Genomic DNA, 22050 nt, shown 5'->3' with positions numbered 1-22050 from the left:
TCCTACCGGTATGATGTTACTGGATGTTATCCTACCGGTATGATGTTACCGGATGTTATCCTACCGGTATGATGTTATACTATCCAGTATAATAACATTATACTGGTGGGATAACATCATACCAGCAGGATGTAATCATACCGGTATGATAACATCATTATACCGATTTTCAAGCATTCATACCGATTTTATACCTGTTTGACATTGTCTGATAATAGAGGTCTCTTGCCTACAGGAAGAATTATCCAAATGCTTGGACCGTGAGGAAACCTTTGGTCTCTATGTCACGTTTGTGACAGGCATGATTAGTCAACCAATGCTACCTGAAACCATAGTCTTGCCTGCACGAGCAACAGCTCCTGGACATAGTGTTGTTCTCATTGATGTGTGCAATGCTTGTGTGTAAAAATTCATGATCACAATCGCTCAAGCGATGTTGTTCTATTGCCTTGTTCACATGCATACCATGCATTCTGCTATGCTCACTTGGCTGAGAAAGGAAAGTGCATGCTTAAGGATTGCCTCGGAGTTATTTCTGCAGAAGACCAATCCCATATAAAGAAGAAGCCACTTGAACCATGCCCAAAAACAGGTGAGAAAATTGTTTCAATGGGTAATCAGGTGGTTGATTTTTGTCTTCTCTAATGTTTTTTCAGGTGGTTGATTTTTGTCTTCTCTGATGTTTTTTCAGAGTCAAGCTGCTTCAAAACTACTGCCGGTAAAGACACATGGAACGATGCAGTGACGCCTACATACAAGACACCTATGGAGGTATTGCTTGATGAAAATGTCCCTGGTAATGCTGAGAAATCTATTTCAGAAACAACAGAAGAAGAACAAAACTTTGAGGTAAAGGAGCAGAGTACGACTGGTGCTGAAGAGAAAACCCAGAATGAGGAAGACGATGTGTTTCTAGACACATCGTCTAGACACTGGCGTGCGGGTGACAAGATCAAAGACCCCGAGAAAACGAGGCCAACGTGGCAAGAGTAAGTTCTTTCATTGATTATGTCTCTAATAAGTGATCTCTTGCTGCACAGCTTTCCAAAGCTGATGGTCGTGTAGATGTCAGGCTGGAGGGAAGTCCCGAGGAGACCCTTTCTCAGCATATAAGAAAGGAAAAAAGAAAAAAAATCGAGAAGACTGGAGATGAGAAGCCTGAAATGGAGCAAAAAAGCAAGGAAGAGGAAGAGACCTAGGGGCAGCCAAAAGAGGAGATGGAAATAGAAGACACTAAGGAGATGCAGAATACCGGCACAAGTTCTGACCCTAAACCCAGAGCTTGCAAAAGATTATAGTTAGCCCCCCATGTTTCTTTTTATGTAACCACTTCCAAAATTAATATAACTTTCTTTCCCATTCGACGTCTCTTTCATCTTGTGCCTATTTTTTGAACATTGTGTGTTTTTATTGTATGATTTCAATCTATAGATATGTCCTAATTGCATATTTAAATTTGAGTCTTGTGTAATTTTGCATCTGCAGATATGTTTTCAGTTGAAGAATGGCGCCTTGCAGATAGGTTCAGGGCTGACAAGCAGGATGGCAGGGCTGACATTCGTGCAATACGGAATTGCGTGTTGTCTCCTGCATTGCTCGTGTTTCCTCTATGGTATAGACTAATTAAAAGAATCCCACTGATATGGCCAAGGCCACCACCTCCGTTGAGCGTCCAGTGTAGGGTTCTCATTTTAGACCTTAATGGATTACTGCTCAAGAAATTTGATGGAAAATATGGTGAAGAATTGCCCCACTGGCCAGAAATGCAGTATGTTGTTGAAGGGGATACACAGTTTTGGGTAAGGCCCGATGTAGAAGTGTTTCTGAATTTTTGTTTCAGATGGTTCGAAGTGTGGATATGGAGCTGCTGCGAGTTTGAGAAGCTCAAACGCACGCTAGCGACAGTGTTCCCTGACCACCACAAAAGATTCAATAGAGTGGTAAGTCAGGCGCAGTGCACAAGGGCCCCTTTTAAATTGAGCGCGACAGATAAACCGGTGTTCCACAAGAATCTCCAAAATTTTCATGACCTACCACCTGACACACTTATCTTTGATGATTCTGGATATAAGCTAATGTTTAATCCATTGGGGTCATTTCTTGTTTTTCCCAAGCTAGAAAAGCAGTCTAAAGAAGTGCGTGCTTGTTTTCTGTCAACACACCATTTCACTTGGTCTATGGTCAAGAGGCTTTACAACCAATTGAGCTCAACATTCCAACCATGCGACTTCATGGCAAAGCAGCATAATATGATCAAGAAGCATGGATGGATCGACTTCTTACCTTAGTTGAGCTTGAGTGGAAAAGAGAAGCAGCATATGAGTGCTACAAGAGGAAAGCTACGCAGGCGAAGGAGAAGCTTGACAAGAAACTAAATGACAAAGGCATCAATGAAGGAGATCTTGTGCTAAGGTATGACAATCGACTCGATAATCATTTTGATGCCAAGTTTGAAACTAGATGGCAGGGGCCATACATAGTCAAGAAGGCTTTCAATTCAATTTACTATCAACTTATGGACTTGAATGGAAAAGAGCACTCCAAGAAGGTAAACGGGTATCGCTTGAAGCCTTATTTGAGTCTCCTTCTACCAAAGGATCTACCAAAGATCTGTCAAAAGGCATCTATCTCATGTAAGTATTGTTCCGTGAAGCATGAGTGTAACTCAAACCAAAATTCCAAGGGGCCAAACAATGAAGATCTTGTCAAGAACTCTGAAGCACTCTCTTTGGAAAAGATGCTTTATGATGGTACATGAATATACCATCATCCTGGGGGAGAGCTAATGATATCCGTTTTTCGGCTCTCTGTAATTTCCATAGCGAGTTACCTTCAAATCACTCAAACACTGTGGTTACCCTCACCCTTTCACTGTATATAGGTGTGTGTGAGCTAGGGGACTTTTCCCATATCTTCTTAAAAACCCTCAATTAGCTAGTCACTAGGCTAGTTGAACCAAAAATAAATAAAAATTTTATATAAGTATATTATGGCCCATTTGTGTGTAAATATTTCATTGTATATAGGGCCTAAATAAAAGGATTTTTCATAATTATTTTGGTATTTATTTAAATATTTCTACCTAGGGTATGTTATTTATGCTATGTACATTGACTCACCATTACCATTTTTTTTCTTACCATTTTGCATACTCTTTATTCCATATAAAAATAATTTCATGCAAGCTTCTCTTATTTTTGGTGTAACTCCATCCCAGCAAAAATCGAAAAAAACTAGTTCTATTTATGTGTATATTTTTTCACTATTGTGATTTTTTCCTTCCTACATCTATTTTCTATTACTCTCATAAATTAGATCACCAAAAATATTCATCTTTTTATGGTAGACTTATAATGAGAGAGATTTATTTTGACCCCTTTATATTTTTTCCACCTATATTATTTATATTTGACATGTACATAATTTTTTTTAGACCCCTCAATATTTGATTTTCTTAGTTGTACTATTCACTTATATCATGATCTCAATAATATCTTCAATTATAGACCTACCAAATAAGGTCAAGGGTATGTGGCATGCATGCATGCACTATGGGGGGCTCACTCTTGGAAGTATTCAAAAGAATCATCCAAAGAAGGACCTCACAAGGACTTTGTGCAGTGGAAAAAAACAATCGGTTTTGCTGAATTTTTAAAGATCACTTGCTCTCCGAATTTGAAAAGGTGATACAAACAAAAGTTGTAGCTCGTAGGCTGAACTTTTTCCTCAAATTTTGTCATATTTTTTTAAGCCACGAGCTGTGAGCTAAGATTTTATTGGTGGACCCCAGTTTGCCCATGCTATGCAGCCACACTCCCTCTTCCACTTTATCATTTTCCTCTTTCACACACACTTCTCCACTCATCATCCCCACCTCTCTCACCACTCCTCTTTGCACCCTACTCACCTTCTTCTCAACCTTGAAGAATAAGAGAAACCATGGTGAGCTCATGTCTCCTACACACACTTCCATTCCAAAATTGACCACCTAGTCTCATTTTTTCTCTTTCATATTACCCATATCTATCAAAAAAACCACAAAATTCAGCCTCTTCTCTTGAGAGACAGCATCATGGTGATTGATTTCTCATGTTCATTTACCTTGGCTCCCAAGGAAGGTCAAGAGTGGAGAAAAAACGTACTGTCAAAGCTACTGGACCATCAACAAGCGTCAAAATTGACCCTACTCAAGACATTTGGAGCATCAACATTGTAAGAAATCCATGTTTTCTTACCTAATAATAGTTTTTCTTCCTTATTTGTATCCTACATGGATACTCCCATTGTAAATATCCAATTCCATTTGTAAATCAATAAAATACTAACTCTACTACTTTACTAACACTAACCTAGTGTGAAAAGTCCTATCACCTCCACTTCTCTCCTCTCTCTCTTCTTCATCTATCCACACCAACTTCTTGATAATTCCAAGCAAAAGAAATTAGATAAGTGCTGAAAATCTAACCCAACCATGGCTAGAGGAGTAACCCTAGCCCTCAAAATTGCTATAAAAGGAGGGTGTAGCTAGCACAAAAGGGGGGAGCCATAAGCAAGAGCACTATGCTATAGCTTGAGAAGCCAAGCACAAAGAGGGTGACACGGTGACAGGGTGGAGAGGAATCCCCTGGCCTTAAGACAGTGATTGGGGTGGATTTTCTTGTGATGTGTTGTGGTGTAATTTACTCAAGCTATGTTGAACAAATACTAATCTCACTTTCATTGTTCATGATAGATTTGTAAGAAGGTATTAGTGCAACAAGCACCCCCTCCTCCTTCTCTCTTTTTCTTACATATATAATTATGTTTTCTTGATCACTGTCGAACATTTCAAAGCAGCCCGAGCACTATTTCTCTTTCTCTCTCTTTACGCGTCCTAGTTCGCATCCAAAACTAGGTGGTGCCCCAAATTTGTGTAGGGTTAGGTTGCGGGTTTGTGTGTGTGTTGTTGTTTTTTTCCAACCCCAACCCAATTGAGCAGCACGGGAACCTAGAAGAGTGCTTAGAGGCCACTCTTCTTGTTGCCCGCCCCGGACCACCTCAATGGCATAGCTTAGAGGACTCCGTGAAGCCCTCATCTCCAAACGCCACATCGAATTGTTTGTTGATGAAGACCAAGACTTTGTCCGTAGCACCAAAGGTGCTATTGTAGGTAAGGAAAGAGATGTTCTTTCCTCCCTCTTTTAACTTTTTAAGCTTGGATGACCTCTTCCACACGGCATAGAATTTCCTATGGCCTCTTCTTTTTCGTGGTTCAAAAGTTGCACCATCACTTTCTTCAGAGGAGGAAGAATTTGACGAGGATGGAGAAGAGGGTCACCGCTTTCTCGCATTTTTCTTCCCTTGTTTCTCCTTGTCTGCACCATCACTTTCTTCATAAGAGGAAGAGGATAAAGAAGATGGAGAAGAGGGTGACCTTTTTCTCCCCTTTTCTTCTCTTGTTTTTTGCCGTCCCTCTTTGAATTATGGTGTGGAGAAGTGTGCGATGGTCTTCTCCGTTTAGGGGGTGTTGGAGAGCGTTTTCCCCGCCGTCTTCATGGATCCATCTCTATCGAGGTGGCAGGAGACTGACTTATTTCTCGCTCTTTCGGTGCGACTCTATCATTGAAACTTGAGTTCTCTGGGAAGGAGATGCGTCGTCAAGTAGTAGATTTTTGAGCCCTTCATATGGATCCTCTTCTTCTTCCCTTATCGGAGAGAGGCCTCTTTTGGAAGTCTCACAAGGAGGCTTCCTAGGTACTCTCTCTTCTTGGTGGGGAGTTTGGAGAATCCCATGAGCATGTAGCTACTGTTGCACTTCACTTTGAAGAAATGGATTACCCATGGCTTGTTGAAGCCTAGAAACAAGGTAATTAACAAGCATAGGGACATCATTAATAGCCTTTTCATTAGCAAAATTAAAGCTATCAAGATTACTTTCACTCTCTTTACTATTGTCAGTCATTCTAACAACTTTTAGGTGTAAAATTGTTTTTAGGTGTACTTTGGCACTTCAAGCCCTAGTTGCTACTCCTCTTAACCCCTTTAGAAAAGCACTCAAGCTCATGTACCCATGGCTTGAATATCATTAATTGCAAGGAATAGAAAAGAGGTTCTTTCAACACCAAAATAGTACCGGCTTCTATCAAACTTCTAATAGCTCAATAGTGGTCCCATAGGACTCCACTATTAAGACCATAGCTCTCGACGGTGATGCCCCGTTATCTGCACGAAGCAGGCACACTGCAACACTGAAAAATCCCTATTCTACTTACTCAATTGCAATTAATAATACCAACCAGTTATAGTTAGCTTGAGGACCTCTCTTCTTGAGCAAGAAAAGAGAAACCTTGTGCTCCGATACAAATGAAACATTTAATACTCTAGTAACTTGTGTGTGGCAGAAAATAACATATACATAGTGAGAATTTCATTAGAATAGATTCCTAATGAGCATAGCAAGAGTTCTTGGATGGAGAGAGAGCAACAGAAGCATAACACCTAGTTAGATAGGCATGAACAATACTTCAAAAGAGAGAGAAATGAAACATTTAATACTCTAGTAACTTGTGTGTGGCAGAAAATAACATATACATAGTGAGCATTTCATTAGAATAGATTCCTAATGAGCATAGCAAGAGTGCTTGGATGGAGAGAGAGCAACAGAAGCATAACACCTAGTTAGATAGGCATGAACAATACTTCAAAAGAGAGAGAAATTAAGCTATTGACAATAGTTGAGGACCGGATTCACATCGAGCCAGTCCCCCTCCAAAAGGCTTTGTATTATAGGTTTCCCCAATCAAGGGAGACATTTTACAATACGATACTTTGTGTTCCTTCAATAACTTGCTGGTGCAATGAAGATAGAAGCTTCAAGCACCAAGATCACACTTATATAACACAACATCAATTCCCTCACGGTCTAAGACTCAAGACCTCACACACCTTCAAAGATGGTGAGAGTTAGCGAGGTATGAGTAGATTGAGAGGAAGAAGGAGTATTCTTACAAGAAAGAAGTATTTCTCCTCACATAATCACTCATAATAGCTTAGCATAGCTTAGTAATTAGCATGGTAGAGGAGATGAGCATGCATTGGAGCTTGGCTCTTGGTTGGATTTGCATCACAAAGCCAAGAGTTGTTGGTGTAGGCCTCCCTTTTCGCAAGCTTGAAGTAGATGATGAGCTTTCCATTAAATCTTGAGAAGGAGATAGTCTTCTTTACTTCACACATGAGCTTGTGTGAGTTTGTAAGTGATAATGCATTGCTAAAATCAGCCCCCTCTCTTTCTTGGTCGACCCCTCTTGCTAACTGCACATGCTGGCATCCTATTGGACCCTGCAAAGTTTATCCAATGACAATTAAGAAGCATGAGTGATATCCTTGTGACATGTGTCCCCCTTTCCCCTTTTGTGAGAGCTTTAGGTATTTAAATAATGCAATTAAACTCACATTGGACCCCTTAGTCTTCTGGCCAATAGGTATTAGGAAGCCATTGGGCTATGCTCATTGGACCCCTTGGGAGACTGTCCAATGGTCTTCTAGAGAGCTTAATTTCTATTGGTTCTTTTATCAAGTGTTTTTAAATGAATTAAACTAAATTTACTCTAGCCTAGTTCTCATTGGTCCACCTTTATGGCCATCCAATAGGATTTGAATGCACCTTGGGGGCAATAGGGCTAGGGAGCTAACATATGTCCACTATGCCCTTTGTGTACAGGTAGCTTGCAAGAGTGTGTGTGTGTTTCTCTCTCATCAGCTACTAAAAGGGCTCAACCCCTCAAGGATAGGGATGTGGGAAGACTTTTGAGTCTTCCCACAAGCATCCAATTTACCCTAAGCTTGACCATTGGACATAACCTTTGAATTTTTGAACCTTAGCATTTTGGAAGTTTTAATGGGCTGAACCTTAGGGTCTTTGAAGCCCATTGATGCACATTGATCTTTTGCAGATGGCCCCCCCTTTGGATCCCTATTTTGCCTCCTTTGGATCCCTACTGTGATCGGTCTGTCAGCCTAACCAATATTCTAGCTTTTTCTCCCCTGGTACTTCCCCATATTGAATGATCAGTTTAACATGAGAAAATCATTTAGGAGAATTAGATATTAGTTATTATGACAGTGCGTAAGCTATTCTACGGAAGAGTGCTTACCATGAGGACATCACCTTGGTTACGCGAGGAATATGATGCCCTTGTGATAAGTATTGGCTCACTGTTTGGGTACTACGTTGATAACGCGGCGATATTAGTATCCTTATGGTGATTCAACTTCCCTTTCCCTTGCAAAAAAAACATATGGGCATCAATCGATAACGCAGTCATATGATGCTCGTATAAGACCATTATTGCTCTTTAAATTTGACCGACACTCGGTCAGTAACACGGCTATAGAGTGTCGTTTGTTAAAAGCATTTGTTTTTTGTATAAATGTAACATTCAGGTCGTTAACTCGATCCTATGAACATAATATAATTTGTATATGCGTGTTTTTGTATATGAATAACTTGGTCAGTGACGTGGTCGTGAAGATTATTTCATATACAAATGTTTGAATTGTCTGTATTATTATTTTTAAGTGTTCTTGTGAAAATGTATACTATCTAATCATATTCAAAAGAAAGCTTTATTCATCACAATCATCGTTTCTTTAAAAATGTTACATTTACAAGAGTCATAAAAATTATAACATATATGATATCACTAATGAATAACATCTTTGCAAAATCAAATGCTATAGTTTACTAAAAATCATACTCTGCTATTTCTCTATGTCTACAAATAGCTAATATACTTTTAATTTAACAAGGTATAAGATGTTCTATTCAATTTATTAGTGGTTTGTTAAAAATTGCACCAAATTTTTATTTTAGTTATGTGCGTCCACTCATAACAATGTTTTTTTCATGAAATTATACACTATTAATATGTTAAAATGAGCTAAAATGAGATCGGCAATATGTATATTATGATGCACATGTCTTTTATTGTAACATTGTTTTTTGAAGTGATCGCACGACTCGAGTGTGTGGTGTGTATACATTCTATTGTAGTGTGTCTTTTGTCATATTGTACGTGAGTAATAAGATACGTTACCACACTGTGTGAGTGTGTGCGTAAGCTGTTCTACAGAATAGTGCTTACCACAAGGACATCACCTCGATTACATAGGGAATATGATGTCCTTGTGTTAAGTATAGGCTCATTGTTTTGGTACTACATCCGTAACATGGAGATATTATGGTGTCAACTTCCCTTTCCCTAGCCAAAAAAACATATGGGCATCGATCGATAACATGGCCATATGATGCTCGTATGCAAACCATTATTGCTCTTTAGATTCAAGCAACACTCGGTCTCGGTAACGTGGCTACAAAGTGTCGCTTGTTAGAAGCATTTGTTTTTTGCATAAATGTGACGTTCAGGTCGTTAACCCGGTCGTATGAACGTAATATGATTTATGTATGCGTGTGCAAGTTATTTTGTTGTATATTAATAACTTGGTTAGTGACGCTGTCGTGAAGAGTATTTCATATACGAATGTTTGAATTATCTGTAATTATTATTTTTAAGTGTTCTTGTGAAAATTTATACTATCTAATCATATTCAAAAGAAATTTTTATTCATCAAGCATTGTTGCTTTTTAAAAATGTTACATTTATAGAAGCCATAAAAATTATAACATATACGATATCACTAATGAATAACATCTTTGCAAAATCAAATGCTAGGTAAGGTGCTTGGGGGTAAGGTGTCCAAAAAGTCAAATCCCATACCTACAAGAGAGGGGGCAAGCCTTAAAGCTAGGGGGATGAGAGGGACCACACACACCCTCACACAAGGCAAGCTTGGTACAAAGAAAGCAAAAGGGACACTTGTCAAGCTCCTCCTCATGTTGCCCTCATGGCATGCCTAAAGGCTATTGGTTGGCTTTCCAAGGGTCCAATGAAAAATTAGTTAATTTAATTAATTGTTTTTGCATTTATCAAGTCCTCTCTCTCAAAGGGGAAATGGGGACACTTGTCCCAAGACTAGCATGCTTGCTTGATATGTCTCTTGCTTGTGATTGGCTAGGCTTGGAGGGGTCCAATGAGCTTGAAGCATGAGCTACAAGGGGGGTTGACCAAAGCAATCTAGGGGGTTGCTTGAGGGATATACTCTCCCACACACCCTCTCCTTCTCCAAGCAATTAGACAAGTTGAGAGCCTACACCAACACTCTTGGCTATGGAATGCAAATCCAACCAAGAGCCATGCTTCAATGCTTAAGATTTCCATCTTCTCCACATTCATTACTATGCTATCATGTATGCTAGCAAGAAGAGTGATGATAAGTGAGGAACTAACTCTTTCTCCTATGAAATGTTTCTTCTTCCTCTTTCCTACCCTCATTCCCCACTAGCTCTCTCCACCTTTGAAGGTGTTTGAGGCCTTGGGACTGAGGTTTGGGATAGTTAATGCTTTCCACAAAATTTATGTTATGCTGGTTATGCATGAATTTTTTTTCATCTTCATTGCATCACCTAGGTCGCAAGGAACACAAAGATTGTATTGTACTAAGTCTCTCTTCATGGGAGAAACTATAATACAAATGCCTATTGCATGGGGGACCACCAGCTCCACATAATTCGTTCCTCAACTGTTGTCATGTTCTTTAAACACTCTCTCTCTTGCAAAAGTATTGTTCATTCCAAGTTAACTAAATGCTATGTTTAAGTTTCTACCATCAATTAAGTTCACCCTCTATGCTCACAAAGTAATTCCACAAAAGTTCTTCTTCTCATTTCCGCTACTCTCAAAGTTCATAGGCCATTTCCATTACATTGGTATCAGAGCATTTGGTTTTTGTTTTCTTGATTAAGAAGAGAGATCCTTAAGTAGCCTATAAATGGTTGATTATATTAGGGTAAGTGGGACTGGGATCTATTATCAATTTTGTTGAGCCCACTATGTGGGATATGGTGCACACCTCGGGAGCTTTGGTCTTAATAATGGAGTCTTTTTAGACTTGCCTACGGCTTCACCATTATTGAGCCATAAGAAGTCTAAAAGAAGCTAGCCCTTGGAAACTCTGCAATATTAGACCCACTCCATTACTCTCTGTGATTAACCAATTCAAGCCGTGGGTGTAGATACTTAAGTACCGATTTTCAAAGGCTAAGAGGAGTGGCAACTAAGGTTTTGAATTTCCAAAGCATACACTAAGTAAGTACACAAATTTTGTTAAAATAACTAACAATAACCAAGAGAGTAGAATGAACATTGATAACTTTGATTTTGCACATGAAGGTGCTAATGATGATGCCCCCATGTTTTTTAATTATCTTGTTACTAGGTTGCAGCAAGCTATGGGCAACCCTGCTTTGCAAGCCAAAGTTACTCAACAACTTTGTGCTTATGGGATTCCCTTCCTCTCCAAGAGGAGAGAGAGCTAAGACTCTCTCCCATACAAGAGGAGGAATCCAAAGAGAAAGAAAGTAATGAAACTTTAAGTTCTTCGGAAGATGTGGCTCCACGAAGACTGCGGTCTAGCCGATTTCCAACTCCTTCCAAGAGGGAAAGATCAACACACAGTCCTTCTCCTCGTCACTCTAAAAGGGAAGAGAGGAAATAAAGGAAGAAAATGGCAAGAAAGAGGTCAGCCTCTTCTCCTTCTTCTTCACCTTCCTCCTCTTCCGACGAAAGCTATGGCTATTCTCTTAGAGAATACATGAGGGGAGGACATCGAAAATCATACCCTGCATGGCGAAGGTCACAAAATCTCAAGAAGTTCAAAGAGGGTGGAAAGAGTATCTCTTTTCTCACCTATGATGGCACCTTTGGTGCCAGCAACAAAGTATTGGCCTTCATCCAGCAATTTGAAGCGGCCTTTGGAGACGAGGGCTTCAGGAGTCCTCGAAGCTACGCCATGTAGCTATGCACTTCCAAAAAACTGCTCGTCAATGGTGGTCTAGCCTTCGTGGCAATGGCAAAGCCCCAAAGACATGGAAAACTCTACAAGTTTCCATCATGAAGCAATTCCTTGCAAGTGATGCAAAAGACAAAGTGTTCACCGAATGGCACAATTTGAAGCTTCTCTCCCATGAGTCTATTCACAAATATGTGGACAAGTTTTGGGACTTACATCTTAAGGCTATTGTCTTCCAAAATATAGACTTTGCAAAGAAAAAGCAACAATTTTGTGCTGGATTACCTGAAGAGATGGCCGAGTATGTCAACTCCCAATGGCCTGGTTCTTTTATCGAAGTAATCCACCACACCATGGTTGCTTCGCACATCAATTTCCAACAAGGGGCTGGATGGAATCTCAAGCCCATGGAAAACAAATACAAAAATGATGCAAAGGGTACTAATACCCAAAATTCTTCCCAAGGCAATTCCAACAATAATAACAACAATCGCTCCAAGAAGAAGGGAGTTTACAAAGGTAAAACAAAACTCTCTCGTGAAGAGATGGAGTCTTTTTGCAAGGACCATAAATTTTTTAAGTGTTAAGACCAAATGGCTATCATTCTTGCCCCAAAATAAATGCTCGCAATGGAAGTTCTAAAAGAGGATACTCATTGCAAAGGTGCACCTGTCTCCTATGATTGGGGAAAGTTAAGGGGACATGATGCCTTCATCTTGTTTGACCCTGGATCTACTCACGAATTCATATCAATGGACTTGGCCACCAAGTTGGGCATTCAAGCTTTTGAGATGGGATATGTAATGGCTAACACTTCTTTCAAGGGACAGCGAGCCTCCATTACTCCCTTGATTGGGAAGTTGAGGCTCCATGTCCAAAGCTATGTCAACAAAGAAGAATGTTTCATCTCTCCTCTCAAACATGAGGATGCTATCCTAGAGGCACCATGGTTCAACCTCATGGCTTCCAACATGAAGTTCCCTAAAAGGAGAATCTACTTCACCTACAAGGGAAAGAACATGTATATAGATGCTAGTGAGTTTAGTCATACTATACCACCTGTAAATCCTCCTGCTTTTGATAAATCAATGAAGAGCTCAATTTTTGCGTACATGATTTTTGTCAAAGAGTCCCTAAAAGATCCTAATGTTTCATCAAATGTAAATGGTAGGAATCAAGAAGAGTTAGACTTCTAAAAGGATTCCAAGACGTGTTTATCGATGATGTCCCTATGGACTTACCTCCAAAAAAAGGGGATGATGACCATCGCATTGAGCTCCTTCCAAGAAGCTCACCGCCTAACGAGCCTCCTTATCGCGTTTCTCAAGCTCAACAAGATGAGATCATGAGGCAAGTTCAAGAATTGGTTTACAAAGGGATGGTGAGGCATAGCTCCTCTCCCTTTTGTTCTGCAATCCTTTTAGTGCAAAAGAAAGATGGTGCATATTATATGTGTGTGGACTATCGAGCACTAAACTATATCACTATCAAAAACAAACTTCCCGTGCCTTAGGTAGAAGAAGACTGTTTGATAAGCTACAAGGCTCTGCCTACTTCAGTAGGACCGACCTTAAAAGTGGCTATCATCAAATAAGGAAATAGGATGAAGATATCCTAAAGATCGTGTTTCGTACAATGTTTGGTCTTTATGAATATCTAGTCATGCCTTTTGCCTTGACTAATGCACCAGCCATGTTCAATCAATTAATGGAGAAAATATATAGACCCTATCACAAATTCACTCGAGTGTTCTTTGATGATACCATCATCTACTCCAAGTCCTTGGAACATAAGCAACATCTCCAAGTGATTTTTCAAGCATTGAGGGAGAACAAGCTTTTTCTCAACCAAAAGAAAAGCGAATTTTTCCTCCAAGAGAGTCAATACTTAGGTCATATTATCTCTCAAGATGATATCCGGATGGATCCATCAAAGTTATAGGTAATAAAAGCATGGCCTAATCCAAGGAATCTACATGAGCTAAGAAGCTTTATTGGTATGTGTGCGTACTATAGACGCTTCATAGCAAAATTCTCTCAAATAGCAGGACCATTACATGACTTAACAAAGAAGAACATTAAGTATTTATGGAATGCAAAGGAGAAAAAAGCTTTTGAATAGCTCAAAGAGAAGCTTACCTCTCCCAACCAGTCCTCATGCTTCTTGATCTCTCAAAGCCATTTGAGGTCCAATGTGATGCTTGTGGTGATTTCCTTGGCATAGTCTTGCTTCAAGAAGGGCATGCCATAGCATATGAGATCCAAAGGCTCAATACAGATGAGCATGTCTTAGGAGTCTATGAGAAAGAGGTTTTAGCTGTTCTACATGCCCTAGACACATGGAAGCACTATTTATTGGGGACTCCATTTATTCTACGAACCGACCACCAAAGTCTCAAGTACTTCATGACACAAACCAAGCTTTCCGACAAAAAAATAAGGTGGGCAAATTTTCTTTCTCAATTTAATTTTCATATTGCTCACATTGCGGGTAAAGCACAAATCAAGTGGCCGATGCACTTTCACGACGACCAAAAGTTAATGCGGTGTCTATAGCTACTCACAATGATCTATCTTCTATGAAAGATGAGTATGCTATTGACCTTGGCTATAGAGACATGTCAGCCCTTGCTTTGGGGAAGATAGAGGAACCATTCACATTGCCGGCAAGGGGTCCAATGTCAAATTAGTTAATTTAGTTAATTTTTTTGACATTTAGCAAGTCCTTTCTCTCAAAGGGGAAAGGGGGACACTTGTCCCAAGACTAGCATGCTTTCTTGATATGCCTCTTGCTTGTGATTGGCTAGGCCTAGAGGGGTCCAATGAGCTTGAAGCATGAGCTACAAGGGGGGGTTGACCAAAGCAATCTAGGGGGTTGCTTGAGGGGTATACTCTCCCCCACACACACACTCTTATTGTGTGTAGTGCAAAGTGCAAGATCTCCCTCTCCTTCTCCAAGCAAGTAGAGAGGTTGAGAGCCTACACCAACACTCTTGGCTATGGAATGCAAATCCAACCAAGAGCCATTATTCAATGCTTAAGCTTGCCATCTTCTCTACATTCATTACTATGCTACTATGTATGCTAGCAAGAAGAGTGGTGATAACTGAGGAACTAATTCTTTCTCCTATGAAATGTATCTTCTTCCTCTTCCCTACCCTCATTCCTCGCTAGCTCTCTCTCCACCTTCAAGGGTGTTTAAGGCCTTAGGACTGAGGATTGGGATAGTTAATGCTTTCCAAAAATGTTATGTTATGTTCGTGATGCATGAAGCTTTTCATCTTCATTGGATCACCTCGGTCACAAGGAACACAAAGGTTGTATTGTACCAAGTCTCTCTTGATGGGAGAAACTATAATACAAATGACTATTGGAGGGGGGATTGGCTCCACACAAATCCAGTCCTCAATTGTTGTCATGCTCTCTAAACTCTCTCTTTCTCTTGCAAAAGTATTATTCATGCCAAGTTAACTAAATGCTATGTTTAAGTTGCTACCGTCAATTAAGTTCACCCTAAATGCTCACAAAGTAATTCCACACAAGTGCTTCTTCTAATATCCGCTACTCTCAAAGTTCATAGGCCATTTCCATTACACACACACAAGCCTCATTAGCATCCGTTGATAATTAAGGAGTGTATCTGCAATGTTGAGATGCTTTAGAGAATCCATGGCATGCTTATACACTTCATGATGCTCTTGAAAAGCACTAAACATTTATCTAATAGTATGGCGAATCAGAGGGAATTGATCAATATAAAATGCTTCTTTGTTATGCTTGAAACTAATTATGTACTTATCTTTTGCACCTTCTCTCCCCCTTTCTTGAGGGCTACTCGGTTTGCATAATCCTATGCCTTTGAGAGAGAGGCTAGGGTTATAGAGATTTGTGGCACTCAACTTCCTAATCACTTAAATTGTGAAATAATTAAGCCTTCATAGTTTGTATGTGATTGTTCAAGGTCTACATTTAATGTTTTGATTATGTGTAATCTAAGATTTATTTTTTAGAAGGGGCCCACCTTAGAAAATCTCCCTCTTTGCAACATTTCTTGTTTATATTGCAATTTGTTGTGTACCCAAAAGGAGTAATTTACACAATTATATCTCTCACAACTAATTGAGTTTATTTCTTGAAGGTGTTATTGGTATGTAAGCATAGTTGTTCCTTTTTTTCTAATAAATGAGCAATCATGAAGTGTAATGTACTTTTTTCGATAACCTTGCGTCCACTCAAGACTAATTTTTTACTTTAAAATAATTTTATTGTCTTAATGTTTACTGTAAGGAATTGGGTTGTAGCCATAACAAAAGGCTTTGAAATCGGGCAATGCATAAAGGACTTATGTTAATTGTATGTTATAGACCTTAGAAAAACAAGAAGGCTTTGAGATCAGCCCTTGCTTTTCAAAAAGTGTGTGTTGAATATTTTCATGGCCCTCAAAATACAAAAAAAGTGCTCCAAAAAGATATGTTGAGACTAATCCACATCCTAAGATAGACAAAGTTGACTATGCAAAAGAAGAGGCGTGGAAGGCATGTAGCCTAAAATAACAATGCACGAGGTAGAGATCCAAAATGTGTGCACCGGAAATAACGAACCTTGGAGGTCTATATAAAGGGATAGAGGGGGGGACGCAAAACGAGAGGAAGAGAACTCTGTAAAAAATTTATGCCTAGCAGCGAGTGCACATCAAGCCCTCAACCTCATCACCTTCCCTCCACAACTCCCTCCAAGACAAACAACTAAGGTGGTGACCAAAGCATAGTCATCTACATACTTCACAACCAATCTATAAAGGCTTCCTTGACACCGTTGGCTACACATGAGACACAATCATTTCCTTGAAGTCAAAACGTTTCGAGAGATCACTTATTCCAGTAGTGTTCTAGATCAAGCACACTTGACCGAATATATTATCAGCTTGTTTGCCTTTTCTATGTACTACCTGAGAAATGGTCCCACTAAAGAGGAATACGGGAAGTTCCAAGGTAGTCATCAACACACCGCAAAGGATGGATATACCAAAAAAAATGTAAGCATGCAGAGATTTCCATGTTGCTGCATCACTAATGTCGAAAGTAAAGTAGTATGAAATAATGGTCAAAGTGAAAGAGATTGGTTATGGTGAAAACACTAGTGAGGTGTTCATAGTTTAGTTAGTGTGTTAATCACAAGAGATTAGATAGAGACAGATAGAGACAGTTAGAGAGAGAGAGGGAGAGATTAATACTAATGAGAGTAACAAAACATAAGTATATTCATAATAAACTAGATGAAAATGATGATTCCAAAGTGGGCTCAAATGATGGGTAATAAGTGGATATGTTTGGATACAAAGTGTGCATCTTAGGCTTCTTTTATAGGAGTAGAGAGGAAGCATTTAGTGGCATAAGTGATGATGTCAAAGATGTAGGCTTCCAAAGTAAAGGGGACTTCTACTAGTTGGTGGTGTGGATGTGACACACACCCCAACAAACCTCTCTGTGTGTGTCATAGTAGCACCCAACAAAGTGTGTCCTGCCTTGGAGAATTTAACAACAGGGTGTAAGATCGATCAAAGTCAAACATCCTCCCTGGAGTTGTCGACTAGGTGTAGGATCAAAATTCATGTCCCTAAAGAATTTAATAGTAGGATATAGGCGTGGTAGGTCAAATACAAATGGTGCTTCTTCCGCAATGTCAAAGGTCAAAGGTCAATGAAAGTGTGGCATCAAAGTGGTCAAAGTGGATGTCGATGGTGGCATAGCATGCAAATCAGACTTTGTGCAAATGTGTGTCATTAAAGATGGTCTTACCCAAAAACGGACATTATTTGATCCCTTTTATAAGTAATGTCTTTATGAAGCCAAATCTCATCATGCTTTGTATGTATGCAAATGTGAATGCAAAGGGTTTGTGCAAACGCATAGTGTTGGTGCTAGTGGGGCCTTTGCAAATCTTGAGATTAAATAACATATACATTGCAGATAAGCTAGAGCTTTGGTGCCTTGAATTCCTCTTTTTTTTTTAAATTGATCTTCTGTAGAGTTCGTAGGGACCACCTCTTGGGAAGAGGGTGAGAGTGTGAGGCTTGGAGCTCTTTGATACTTAGTTGTTGTGGGAGAGCACCCTTAAGTAGGTTTGTGGGTTAAGGCCTTGAGGCTTCTTGGAGCTCATAAGAACGAGATACTTGCGGTAAAGGGGACCAAGCGGAGTCGAAAATGAGCCAAAAGTCAAAATGCAATGCTGCCACACGTCCGTCAACGCAGGCAGTGTTGCACGTGTGAATCACCCCTCATGGACCCCCCAACGGATTTCACCAAAATTGAGAGGGATTTGGATTCCTCCCACGTCCCCCTCTCCGAGTTGAATCTGAAACCTACGTACCAACACTCTAAATTGAGTGATCTAGACCATGTAGTCCTTGAGGTTTGTGTGTCCTCCCCTCTGGAGACACACAATTTGAGCTTGGTTCTACAAAGCTTGCAAAATACAATTACCCACTCACATCTTATTTGGATGGAGTGAGTGATAGCTCTAGAAAAAGATCTTAACAAGGCTTCTCACATACACCTTCAATGCAAGGGGATTACAAGATCAAAAGAACCAATTAAAGATGGCAACTATGCGAAAACCACACTAAACACAAAGACTAATTGAAGATGAAAATTATGCAAAAATCAAAACTAAATGAAATCTTCCCCTCTCCAAATCACCAAAGGGTAGTGGAGCATGCTCATGCCCAAGTGGTGTTAGAGAGTGGGATTATTAAGAACGCTAATATAATAGGGATTCATGAGACTAGGTGGGAACCGTCAACTTTGATACCACATGAAACAGATTGATTATAGCGAACACACTAGCGAGCAGTTCATAACTTAGTTAGTGTGTCAATCACAAGAGAGAGAGAGAGAGAGAGAGAGAGAGAGAGAGAGAGAGAGATTGACACTAATGAGAGAATTAAAACATAAGTAGATTGATAACAAACTAGATGCAAATTATGCATACACAGTGGGCTCAAATGATGGGTAATGCCTGGATACAAAGTGTGTGGCTTAATCTTCTTTTATAAAAGTAGAGAGGAAGCATCTAGTGGCATAAGCGATGATGTCAAAGATGTAGGCTTCCAAAGTAGGGGGTTTCCACTAGTTGGTGGTGCGGATGTGGCACACACCTCATCACAAAGATGCAAATTGCCTGTACAATTAAAAAAAGTAAAGCAAATGGGTATTTTCATCCTATGCAAAGCAAAGTGTGTCACCTATGCTTACATTATGAATGTAAGTGTTCGATGCAAGATAATGTGCAACCAACACACGTCACCGTGAGATTTTTCCTCACGGGCTCCTTAAAAAACATGTCATGTTGGCCATGATTTGAGTAAAGTATATGTTCAAAGGGAAATCTATTGCAATACATTGGTTGGGGGATTTCCAATCAACGAGCAAAGAAAATCGAGAGAAGCCAATTTCTGAGCAAATTTGAGCACCTCGCAGCCAAATTTGCCTCAATTGGTCCAGTAAATGTGTGAGTTCCTATTACATATGCATTGTGCCTCACACTTTGCAATACATACAAAACCATATTCGTGAATGCGGCCTTATACAAACCTATGCAGATGCACACATGCTTGCATGCTTTGCTTCTAAAAGATTTGTTCTTGGCACAAAAACACATGTCTCATTGTCTCATTCTAAGGCACCTTCAGATCCCACCATGTTTCCATGAAATGTACCAATGGTTTATTGCTAGTAGTCTCCATGACATGTGAAGCCACTCTGTCTCATTAGCAACATCAAAGGTCAACCGAAGGCCTTATTGGTGAATGTTGCCAAGTATAGAAGTGAGAGAAGAGATTTTGGTTGGAGTGAAGCTTATGCAGGCACACTTGTTAGAAAGCCTCAGTCTTTGGAGTGAAACAAGGACATTCTGGTGAGGTATATTTAGGTTGGCATCATCTGCAAAGTGGAAAGTCGCTGATGGAACTCCCTCAAGAAGACTACTCTCTTTTACTCCTTTATTCAGTAGGTAGCAGGAGTTGAAGAAGGGAGCATATGGCAGTCATAAAGACTCAAGATGATGCTTGAAAATGGACTCGAGATGATGCTTGAAAATGCTCTCCCAAATACTTAGAAAATCTACAAATAGAGTGTAGATGGTTAACGTTTTTAGACTTGAGTGGAGCTCTGTGTGGCTTCTACAGGAAGTTAACATTTTTGGACTTGAGTGGATCTCTTCTCTGTGTGTCTTCTATAGGAAATGTTGATTGATGCTTGAAGGTCACCTTGAGCATTGGTCGACTAATCGATCGAGGACTTGCTTTGATTCGATTGGTAATTTACTATATTACAAGCTCCAAACTGCAGTCTTGAGTCAAACTATTGGACACCATCATGGCCGCCATATATGCCTTTGCTAAGTAGCTCATTGCGATGGGAGGGGAAGTTATAGCTGCAGCTTGTATAAGCTCTCTAGTCTCATCGATGGAGAGGCGAGACCTTGGATCACAAAGAGGCTCACCTTCCACTGTGGTCGTAACTATGAGTCGCCTCCCCTCCATTTTCCTTAGCCACTGAGGCAAATGAACACCCACTATTCTTTCTAGATCTTTCAAGCTTGTCATGGTTGCATGCTGGTCTGTGGTAGTCACTTTTGATTGGTTGATGAGGCGACAAGGAATTCGAGTGAAGAAGCAACTAGAGTTGATGTAGGCACGCACCACCACCGCCAATGTGAGGGCTAATATTGAAGATGTCCGGGAGATTTAGAGCAGATGGTGTTATCTAGTAGTAATGCTAACCATGAATAGGGTTAGAGAGGGGAGAGTGAAGTCAATCAGTTATCAGGTTTTACTGCCGCCAACGCCTCTCTCAAGCTATTCCCTTCCTCCTGTGAAACTTGTTGAAACCAATCCGCGCCAGCGCGGACTGGTTCCAGCAAGTTCAATACGGTCTTCAGAGCTACGTACCTATGAAGGGTTTTTTATTTCTTAAAAGGAAAAATCACAAAAATACCACCAAAGTTTGTTAGCATTCCCTAAATACCTCTCAAATTCCAAAATGCTTGGCTAAAACTTCCCAAAATGCCCTTCAAATTATTAAAATTCCCAATATACTCCTCATTAATCCCACATGCATCTCTCAACATGTAATTTTTTGCAACTCTTCTTAAAAATATTGGTTCTCAATTAGAAAATATTAAGAGAACGATTTGTGATCGTATTGTTGGCTCTTGGGATCAATTAGTTCATTATTTGTAGATACAAAGGACCATTTTTGTTGGCTTATTGGTGAAAATATTTATGTAAGACTCTTAAAGATAGATCTCTATTACGCAAAAAAGATGAGGTATCTAATAGTTGTAGCAATCCATAAAAAATTGACGCAAGTGGCATTTTGGGAATTTTTGAATTTGAGAGGGAAATTTCACAGAATAAACAGATACTTGGGTAATTTTTCCTTTTTAAAATAATGTCAACTTTAGTAGGCCTTCGTATGACCTTTGTGATTGTAATCCAAACCAGTCCACATCGACACAACCGAGTTCCAACACGGGGCGATGCCACTGCTAGCAAATAGCGGATCTGAGCGCTGTTGCTGCGGGGCCACATGTTATCATTATAGATTTTTTATGTTTTTTTATAACGATTTGACAACCAGATATTAAAACAAAATCCCCTTTTTATTAAACGAAATGCTTTTGGGCATGTTGAAAAAGTCGAAAAGGGGTTCGTGGCACCACGAACCAATTCTAGCAGTTGTCTAGCTTTGCTAAGATGCTCCAAAGTCTTTTTAAAAAAATAAATGTGATCAAGTTTAATACAATCATCACACAATTCATTGTAGTTTAAGTGAAGAAAATTCTATGTGTTTTAAACATTTTTTAGAGTATCATGAGTTCACATTATTCGCCAAATGAAAGTGTATGTCTCATACATGTAAAAATTAAGTATTGAAACAATCATTTAATTATGTAGTCTTGCATTTGGTCGTGGTTCTTAAAGATGGGGAAGTGATTCCTTGACTCATGATCCTCTGTGAAGTGATCAAGTCAGTTTAGTGTCTGCCATCAAAGATTTTGATGATTCTGATAATCCTTGTTGATTTATACTTTGGGATGATAGTTTGTTTTGCAATATCTCCTTCTCTATAGTTCTTGTGTAATGTATTGTTTTAAAAGGCAA

Source organism: Adiantum capillus-veneris, chromosome 11 (genome assembly GCF_014529385.1).
Source record: "Adiantum capillus-veneris isolate H3 chromosome 11, ASM1452938v2, whole genome shotgun sequence".
Lineage (NCBI taxonomy): Eukaryota > Viridiplantae > Streptophyta > Polypodiopsida > Polypodiales > Pteridaceae > Adiantum > Adiantum capillus-veneris.
This window is presented reverse-complemented; position numbering follows the sequence as displayed.